The sequence below is a fragment of the Ochotona curzoniae genome, unplaced genomic scaffold (genome assembly GCF_017591425.1).
Source record: "Ochotona curzoniae isolate NIBS_2020 unplaced genomic scaffold, NIBS_Ocur_1.0 contig_1482, whole genome shotgun sequence".
Lineage (NCBI taxonomy): Eukaryota > Metazoa > Chordata > Mammalia > Lagomorpha > Ochotonidae > Ochotona > Ochotona curzoniae.
Genome location: NW_024465100.1, coordinates 4,802,017 through 4,811,401, shown reverse-complemented (window position 1 = coordinate 4,811,401; position 9,385 = coordinate 4,802,017).

Here is a 9,385-nt window from a genome sequence, read left to right as displayed (position 1 = left end):
TTACAACAGCGTGATTATTCATAAATACGGAAACATTTGATTAACTCACTCTTACATACGCAAAATAGAGCAGAGGAGGAAAGGAAATCAGAGACTCCCCGGGGTCCTGCCTGAGTTACATTCTTGACAGCCCCTTGTCTCCTGCCTGTGTGCTGGCATGGCTGCTCTTTCTCCCTGCTCATATCCTGCTGAATCATAATCTGAAAGAATTTAATAGATGTATAATTTGTTGGCCAATATTCAGCTTCATCACAGAGCTGGGGAATCTCAGTGCCTTACCTTCTAGACATCGACGGCTGCATATTTTAGTGGAAAGAAATTGGATGTCCAGGCTCTGTGCGCCCTTTCCTATGCTAGAGGGTAATTAGCCCCTGAACTCTCACGCTAATTCTGAGAGGCTGTGTATTAGATTTGTTACCCTGGAATTACAGACATTTTAGTCAATGCATTTGCAATGAATTTGCATTCAAGCTGTATTCAGAACTCTGCATCCACAAATGAGATCTACTTTGTGGACTTACATGCTCGGATCTTGAATTAATATTTAATATTTCTGTGACAGGTATGTTTTAAAAACTGTGTTGTGTTCAGAGATTTGTGTGTCTCTGTGTGTGCAGGACTTCTCATCACAAGCAGGATTTTGCTTCACTAAAAATGGAATCTTAGTAATTGGAACCTTAGTAATTACTGATAAAAACAGAAATGCTAAAACGTAAGCTGTGATATTGTTCTATGGCAGTGATGTGAAAGGACTCAGGAAAATATTTGACAGAGTAAGGGATTCTCTAAAGATATTTATTAAAATGGAATAGAAATGTATAAACAAAATAGCAAAAATGACCATATGTTTTGCTATACACTAATGTGATATCTCTTGACCAGATATACAAAATGATCCTTCCAGCATATTTTATTGTTTACGGGTCTACCCTCAGCAGCGACTATTTAAAATAACCATTGTGAGTTCAAATGCCCGAAATACAAGATTATGCTGCGTTAGCCAGTGCATTCTTCCAGATTGTCCCTCGAGAACTATATGGGTTTCCGAGTGAGGTACAGGTTTCCCACTGTAGCTGCACACTGCGAGCGGGGCATTGCTCACTGTCACGGCAGGTGCAATATTCAGCCTATTGACCCAGGACTCTTTTTTGTTTTTTAAGTTTTGTTTATTTTTATTGGAAAGGCAGGTTTACAGAGAGAAGGAGAGAAAGATTTCCTGTCTACTGGTTCACTTCCCAGGTGGCCACAATAGCCAGAGCTGAGCCAATCCAAAGCCAGGAGCCAGGAGCTGCTTCTGGGTCTCCCATGCAGGTGCAGGGTCTCAAGGCTTTGGGTCACCCTCGACTGCTTTCCCAGGCCACAAGCAGGGAGCTGGATGGGAAGTGGAGCAGTTGGGACATGAACTGACAGGGATCATGGTGCTTGCAAAGTAAGAATTTAGTTACTGAGCCAAAGTGCTAGGCCATTACCCAGAACTTTTAACTTATGCTGATTTTTATAAGGTCTTTTGCAGATCTGGGATACTATCAGATTTAAAGACTTTTATAAAGTCTTTTATAAAGTCTTTTATATGAAACTGTGAGACTTAAATTTTTTTTTTATTTGAAAGTTGGGGTTGCAGAGAGGGAGAAATAGAGAAAAGGAGAGAGAGAGAGAGAAATATACTCCATGGTTCTCCTTGTTGTGCATCTTGCTCATCACAGTGGGCCACACACTCACCTGTCTGTGGTCCTGGGAATTGAATTGCACTGTCAGTTTTGAACTTTGCTTTTTTGTGTGTGAGGATTGTTCAGGGCTCAAAATTAAAAAAAAAAAAAAAAAGCATGGAGCACAGTTTCCCTGCCTTGATTTTCCCTGATTTCTGTCTTAGGGACAGGGGTCACTGGAGTTACACATGACAGGCTGGCTGCTGAAGACAGCAATTTTCCTATTTCTGAGATAGATAGGAGAATGTTTCCATGTAGGCAAAGTAAGGTCTCCTTTTATCTTTTTTCATTTTGGATGTAGGGAGAGTAGATAGTTATTTTTCTTTATTTTTGAATGATTCAGAACATGAATCCCAGTTGGAGTCTCCAGGGGTTTCAGTCGAAACCTCCATGCAAATCAAACAGGGGACATGGAAGCCACATGGGAAGAAACTCATGTTATTGTTAGTGCCAAGAGAAGAAAATTGCTTCATGTTCACTGGAATAATAGGCGTTTAGTGGAGGATGTAGGGATTTCAGTTTTCAAATGTTCCTAATATTCCCATACCCTTGGTACTACAAAAGCATTTGTTGGATTCAAGTACTTTCCAAGCAATAAAAAATCTGGATATAAAGAATTTTGAAGGATGTATTCTAGGGTTATTTTTAAGGTTTACTTATTTCTTTCTAAGGTAGAGTTAGAGAGAGAGAGAGAGAGAGAGAGAGAGAGAGAGAGAGAGAGAGAGAGAGAGAGAGAGAAATGTCCCATCCACTGGCTCAATGTCCAAATAGCCACTGTGGCTGGGGCTGGACCAGGCTGAAACCAGGAGCCTGGAATTCCATCTGTGTCTCTTTCATATGTGGATTGCAGAGGTAAAAGACTTGGGCCGTCTTCTGCTGATTTTCCAGAGTACGTTTCAAGGAGCTGGATGAAGTGGAAGCGTAGCAGCCAGTTCTCGAACTGGCATTCATGTGGGATGCTGGAGACACAGCCAAATGTGCTACCCTGAGTTCTGTATTCTTAGATCATAGAGTTGGAGTGCTCTGTAGAAGCCAGCATGAAGCTAATTTTATTAGCGAGTTGAAATTCTCATTTCAAACATCAAAGGAGTGGATTGGAGGGAAATTTAAGCCTATGAAGAGATTGGTCTTAGTAGTTTTTTGTTTTGCTTTGTTTTACATTTATATACCAGCCCTGCACACTAGAGGGAGTTGGCATTAAATGCTTTACTAACCTCCACTTTTTCAGGAGTCAGTGCCTGCTTTCTACTTTTCATTTTACTGGAAATGAAAAATTAAATTGAATTAATTTGAATCTTAAAATGAAAATTAAAATATGATGAGTTATTATTAGGATGGCGAAAATATAGCTTGACCATGACAAATATTTCGTAAGGCATAGAGAGCCATCGCACTCTTCTATACTGGAATGTTACATGAAACAATCTTTGTAGAAGGCTGTGTGGTTGTTTTTTACAAAGCTGAACACACACTTGCTGCATACTTCAGCCATTTTTTTGCCTGCACAAAGACTTCACGTGTTTATAATATAGCCCCCAACTGGAAACAACCTTACTATTCATTAACAGGTGAATAAATAATGAATAATATGCTATATCCACAGAATAAGGGATTATTTATGAAAGTGAAGGGACAAGTTGTGAGTACATGCATTATTATCAGTCTCAAAATTGTTAAAAGGAATGAAATTATGCAGAAAGAAATTAGTACATGTGATATAGTTCCATTTTTTTGAATCAATACAGAGCAACAGAAAAAAAATCTTGAATGTGATTGGGATGGAAACAGGTGTAAGTTAAAAAGAACAATAGGGAAATTTATGTCATTGAAGGCAATGTTACCTTGACTGTGATGATGGCTTAAAAAGAAAATATGTGTGTGAGACGTGCGTGACAACTAATTGTACACTTTGTACAGATGAAACTTAGTGAAGTTCAGGTATATCTTTTTTTTTAAAAAGCTGGAGAAACACAAATCCTGGAAACTACAGTATACTTTCTGTTCTCTTTTGCACATTCTAGCCTGTAACTGGTACGTGAAAAGATTACTCAAGATGTAATAGTATGTGTTTGGACAGCAGGATTAGCCAACCCTCAGATCGGGTCAAGCGATAGAAGCCTCTGTCCGTCGTCGGACACAGACTCAGTGTAAGGTGGGCAGGGAGCACTCCTCCAGACTCTGCCTGCTGAGTTTGCTAGAAGCTTGTGAAGTGTTTACAGCCGCCGCGTATGTGCTGACCGCTTACATTTGATGAAAATTGTTTCTCATATCCCTTCTGCTATTTCTCATTATCTCTTATGTAGATGCAGGCAGGGATATTTAAAGCTCTTTATATTCCAGAGTCATCACCCCTGGAATATGGACTTCTCAGTATAATTTTTCTTGTTTGTTAACTCCCATCTTTGTGAGGTTTATTAAGCTAATTTGTGCCCACATACATATACACAAAAATTCATGCTTAGTAAATTATAGATATTTAAACCAACACAAAGAGTGGATTTGTGTTTGACTTTCTGAATCCACCTATTTATTTAGAACATTCGAATGATGATTTTTGTTCTTAGTTTAAACCAGTGGTTCTTAACTTGTCTGCACTCTGGAGTTGTTTAGAACATTAAAGACTGGTGTCTTTGTTCCACATTTAAAGATTCTAATGAACATGATGTGGCATGCTGCAAAAGCAGTGGTTTTTTTTAAAGCTCCTCGAGTTATTTTAATACCTTGTACTCAAAGTGTGATCCTCAGGCCAGAGAAAACTTCCTCATCTTGGGGTATTTTAGGAAACGCAACTTTTGGGCTTCACTCCAGACTTCTTGAGTTAGCTCAGAGTCAGGTGCCAAGCCGTCTCTGCTCTGACAAGCCTTCCAGGTGATTTCCATGCGTGGGTAACTCTGAGAAACGCTGATTATCAAGATTGGGAACCACTGGATTTGCTTGTTCATTACCAGATTATGCTGCTGATTCAGCATGTGCTGGGCGCATGGTCCAGTGTCTTAGAAACCAAGGGGTTTTTGTTGTTGTTGTTCTGGTTTAGACTTGATTCTCTAATTCTAAGTACCCACATGTTTATGCATCAGATTGTGTCAACCAAACTGACCAGGTTTTCCTTATGGGTTCTTACAGCATCCTGTGCTCAGCCAAGCCTCTTGGGTAGATTACCCTGATCTAAACCAAGTCCCCTGGAGAGAATAGGGCTTCTTCTCTGATGTCTATTGTTTTCCTTTGGGAGAAAAGCATTCTTATTAATCTTAATGTAGTTAGGGATGACTTTTCAATATTGAAAACCCAATAGTTAGTAAGTAACAAGCTGTTGGAACCCATATTTGGGGAATTTTTGTAACCTGTGACAATTTGAAGTGCCATGCAAAGATATAAGGTGCAAAGATATAAGGTGCAAAGATATATATCTTCCACCTGTTTATTGTTTTAGTGATTATGATGGATCTTCAGCTTGCATTTCCTTTCAGGCTGCTCTGCAGCAACATCTCTCCCTCTTTGCAGTTCCTCTAACATCTGTATCATCTTTTAGGAAAAGAGAAGGGTGAAACATTAGGAATAGGTACATTAGGTGATCCAGTAACTCATTGTGTGCAATGACTAACACAATGTGTAGCATGGTCCTAATTTCCCTACTTTTGCTTCACATTATTCTTTTAGCCCATTTCCAATGAGGAACTTCGTCTGTTCTCAAGCTGCAGCTATAAAATGAACATAGCCTCCACGAGTGTGAGGAGAAAGCAAGGTTTGTGGGTGTTTGGGAGGCACATTACGAGAAATTACCAAGGCAGCTCGCAACAAGGAAACTGGAAGAAAGTTATCGATATCCTTGAGAGAATGATTCTCAGACTGCTGCTAGAACTTCTGCAAGAAAATTGAGTGGGCCGTAGGTTGTATAGAATTCTTTCGGTAACCAATACAGAGACCCTGGCTTAAATTGGTTTCAGCCGTTAATCTGGTTAACTCGCATCACTAAACTGAACAAGGAAATCTGAGTTCCAAAGATCCAGGGTTCAAACAGTGTGCTTTTTGTACGTGGTTTCTGTTATTTTCTCAGTCCTGTGTGTTCAGTTTCGGCCCCATTTCCCAGCAGTGAGTTGCTTTGTGGTCTCAGGATAACTGTCAGCCGCTCATAAGGATGCCCATAGAAAGTGGGGAGAATGAGGATGTCAGAGATCTAATCATTGGCTTTAGTGGTAGAATATTCCCAGTTCTATCATGGCCGTAAAAACCACCCCCAAAACACTTGGGGCTTGAAGCAGTTATTTGTTTAAAATGCTGCAAGTTTGTCAGATGAAGGGGATTTCCTGGTTTGAGAGGTTATGTATGTGGCAGAGCCCTGTGGATTTGCTTTGCCCAACTCCACAATTTATATTTGATTAACACTGACTACATGCAAGACAGGTTTTGGCTAGATGAGCAATGAGGAGTAGAGGTGCTGAGAATTAACATTTAATGAGCAGACAGCTGTATTTTCTCACCCAAAACAGTCACAAAAAATGCTTCCTGGGGTAATATATGTTCATTCTGTAAATCCAGGAAGTGTCAAAAACAGTGAAACCATAAATGGTGGCCAGCCACAAGGTAAAAGTGTCCTTTCTGACTCAGGTTTGTGTGAAGGCTTTGATGATTTTTGTCATTCCCTGCCCCATTCTGCATTCGCATATTGAATCCTAACCCGCCACGGGGTGCTGTGGGAGGTGCATCACCTGCAAGATGGTGCGAGCACACGGGTGGAGCTCAGGTGTATGGGATTAGGGCTCTTCTTAAAGAGGCCAGAGGGCGTGCGTCTGTGAGCGCTGCCGCCGCGAGGAGAAGGTGCTGTCTGAGAAGTGGGCTTTCGCTTTGAACTCAGTCTCCAGAACAGTGAGTAATAAGTTTATTATGTTTTTAGTAGCCTCAGTGGTTAAGAGCCTCTTGCCTTCTTGGAAAAAAGCCGCAAATCCCTTTTTTTTCCTCTTGAGCTGCCATTACGTAGACTCGCCGGTTGGAGGGAGTTGTTGGCTGTGCTGTTCAGGAAGGTAGCCATGAATTTCATGTGTGTAGTCACCTTTGGTTGTGTGGCTCATGCCACTGAGGAATTGAGGATTTTGTTTTGTTTTAATTTAGTGAATTAGTCACATAAGGCTGGCTACTATGCGTGCTGTCCACTCTCGAGGGTGGGCCGAGTCTACAGTGCTGTGTTTGCACTCTGTCCTCTTGAGTGTATTATTCTTTCTCTGTTACTGATGCTCATTTGGACGAAACAAGCTGGGGTCTTTTAAAATTTTTTTCCTGATACGTGTTAATTTTTTTTTTCCAGTCCTCTATATTCTGTTGTGGAATTAATTTGATGATGCAATACACATGGCAAAGATTCCAGTAACTTCTTTGTATAGCAATGTACAAAATGTTTTTATACTTGCTATTTTATTTGAACCTTGTGATCAACTTAAAGCTGTGTTTCTGGAAAATGTTTTACAAGTGAAAGAGTGCAAGCTGATTTGCTCAAGGAGCTCAGGTGTAAGGGCGATTGACAATGTAACAGTGATGATTCCGAATGAGAGAAATGCTCAAATGATTCATGTTTGACGTGAAAGGCCCCTGGATTTGGCATTTATGCGTCTGTGCCTGCGTCCCATGATGGTAAAATGAATTGTGAAATGAAATAGATGTATCTTTCACTTAAAATATTCTGAGAATTCTTAGGTACTTCCTGTGTACTGATAAAACCCTCATAAGCATTTCCTGAACAGTTTGAAGATAAAAATCAGTATGAATGAAAATGCTAAGAGAGATTCCTGGTAATATTCTGATTTTGTTTTGGGTAGGTTCTTCTCATGGCTCAATTTCCTTTGCAACGGAGACTACAAAATTAGATAACTCTCAACTCTAGTTTTGTAATGTAGACTGTTGAAATGCTTGCTTAAGTAACCTGATATCTTTCAGTATGCATTCTGATACTGACATGTAGGTACATGGACCTGTTTATAATTTTTGGAATTATGGAAAAATATCAAGAGGTAGGGACATTCTCTTGGAAACCTTACTTCCTGAAGACTGAAGTTGTATGCTGTACTTGTTTCCAGATAGCCTGTTTCCATCTAATTTGGTGTCTGTTGCACACTGAGTGTTTGTGTGCCCCTGGGCATCCCGCAGTTTCTATTTGAAGGTCTAGGCCCCAGTGGGATGGTATTGCCAGGTGGGTTTTGGGAGTACAGTCTGGTTTGGCAGAGAACGTACGGGTGGAAGCTCTTGATGGAGCTAATCCCTCTCTGGGGCAGAGGGAGCAACACCAGGGCCTTCGTCTGATCTCCTGCTTTGTTTGTTGGTTGGTTGGTTGGTTTTTTTTTACTATCTACTAGCTGTGAGATCTTGGGTAAATGATTTACTTTGTAGTTGGTATAGTTTTCCCATCTGGGAAAAGATAATAATCATAATCACAAGGACTAAATGAACCATTGACTGTGAAGATTCTGAAGCACTGGTTGAGACGGGAGAGCCACATAAATCAGCTGTCTTAGAGTATTATTTGCTTTGCCTCAAGGGAAGAACTTAACTCTGGCTACTCACCTTGAACTTCATTTGTTTCTTTTCTCACAGCAGCTATTGTTTTGTTCTGATCATACTTGTACTTGGAATTCCAAAGAATTGATCAAACATTTGGCACAAGTTTCTTGAGTACCTCTGTACTGTGTTCTGAAGAGTGGATGTGTTGGTTTGCCTTTTGCTATTTAACTAAAATCCTGGAAAGGAACCATGGAAGAGGAAGGCTTGTTTTGTGTCATGATTGAGAGACCCCACAGTTCAGTAGTGGGTGGCCCCTTAAGGATGGCGTCTGTTGGAAGCCGGCGATGCAGAGCTGATGCAGAGAAATGATCACATGTTAAGCCAGGACAGTGAAAGAGACACCGAGGGCATGCTCATTCTGCGTCACTAACCCACTTGGGAAAAATACCTCCCAAGGGGGAGCCTATAACAGTCTACAGACTGCCCATCAGTCCTGCCTTCCAGACCACACAGCAGGATCAGATCTCATACCTTTAAGCCATTAGAAGATGGGCTTATGTTTTTCAACCTTAGAATTTTTTACTTTGGTTGAGTTGGAGGAGCCAAGTCCTGTTCTGACTGGGATGGTGGGCAAATGTGCTTTCAAGCTAGGCAAGGCTAAAATGAGCCTCAGTCGGAAGCATCCTTGAACAGTAAGAAAAGCTTCGGGTTTGAACTTTGCTATCAGGAAAAAGGTGTGCTCTTCTCAAAGGACTAGGAGTTGGCCTAAGGGCAGCACCTTGATGTAAGGGACAAGTTAATCTGTGGGATTCCTTGTCACCAGTGTGCCAGAAGATGGTGGTCCAACAGTCATGGTCTCCTTGGAGAATGGAAAAGGCTGGTTGAATGGCACTTCAGGGGTGGTGGATGGCAGGAAAGTTAAGTGTTGCTGTGAGCTCCACGCTCACCGGAATAATCGTCATGCTGCATGTGTGTGTGTAGGCTGGGTTCTGGCTGGGTGCTAATGAACCAGCTAGGTTTTCCTTTATAAGATGTACTTCATTTGAATAAATTGAATAGGAAATCTGTAAATTCATACCTGGTAAAATGGCCAAGATGTGTACTTAGGTTCCTCAACTTCCACTGGTACTATTATCAATAGGGAAGTTCCTGGTGAATATAGATAGCTTTAAAATTTTGTGTTTAAAGTCTGG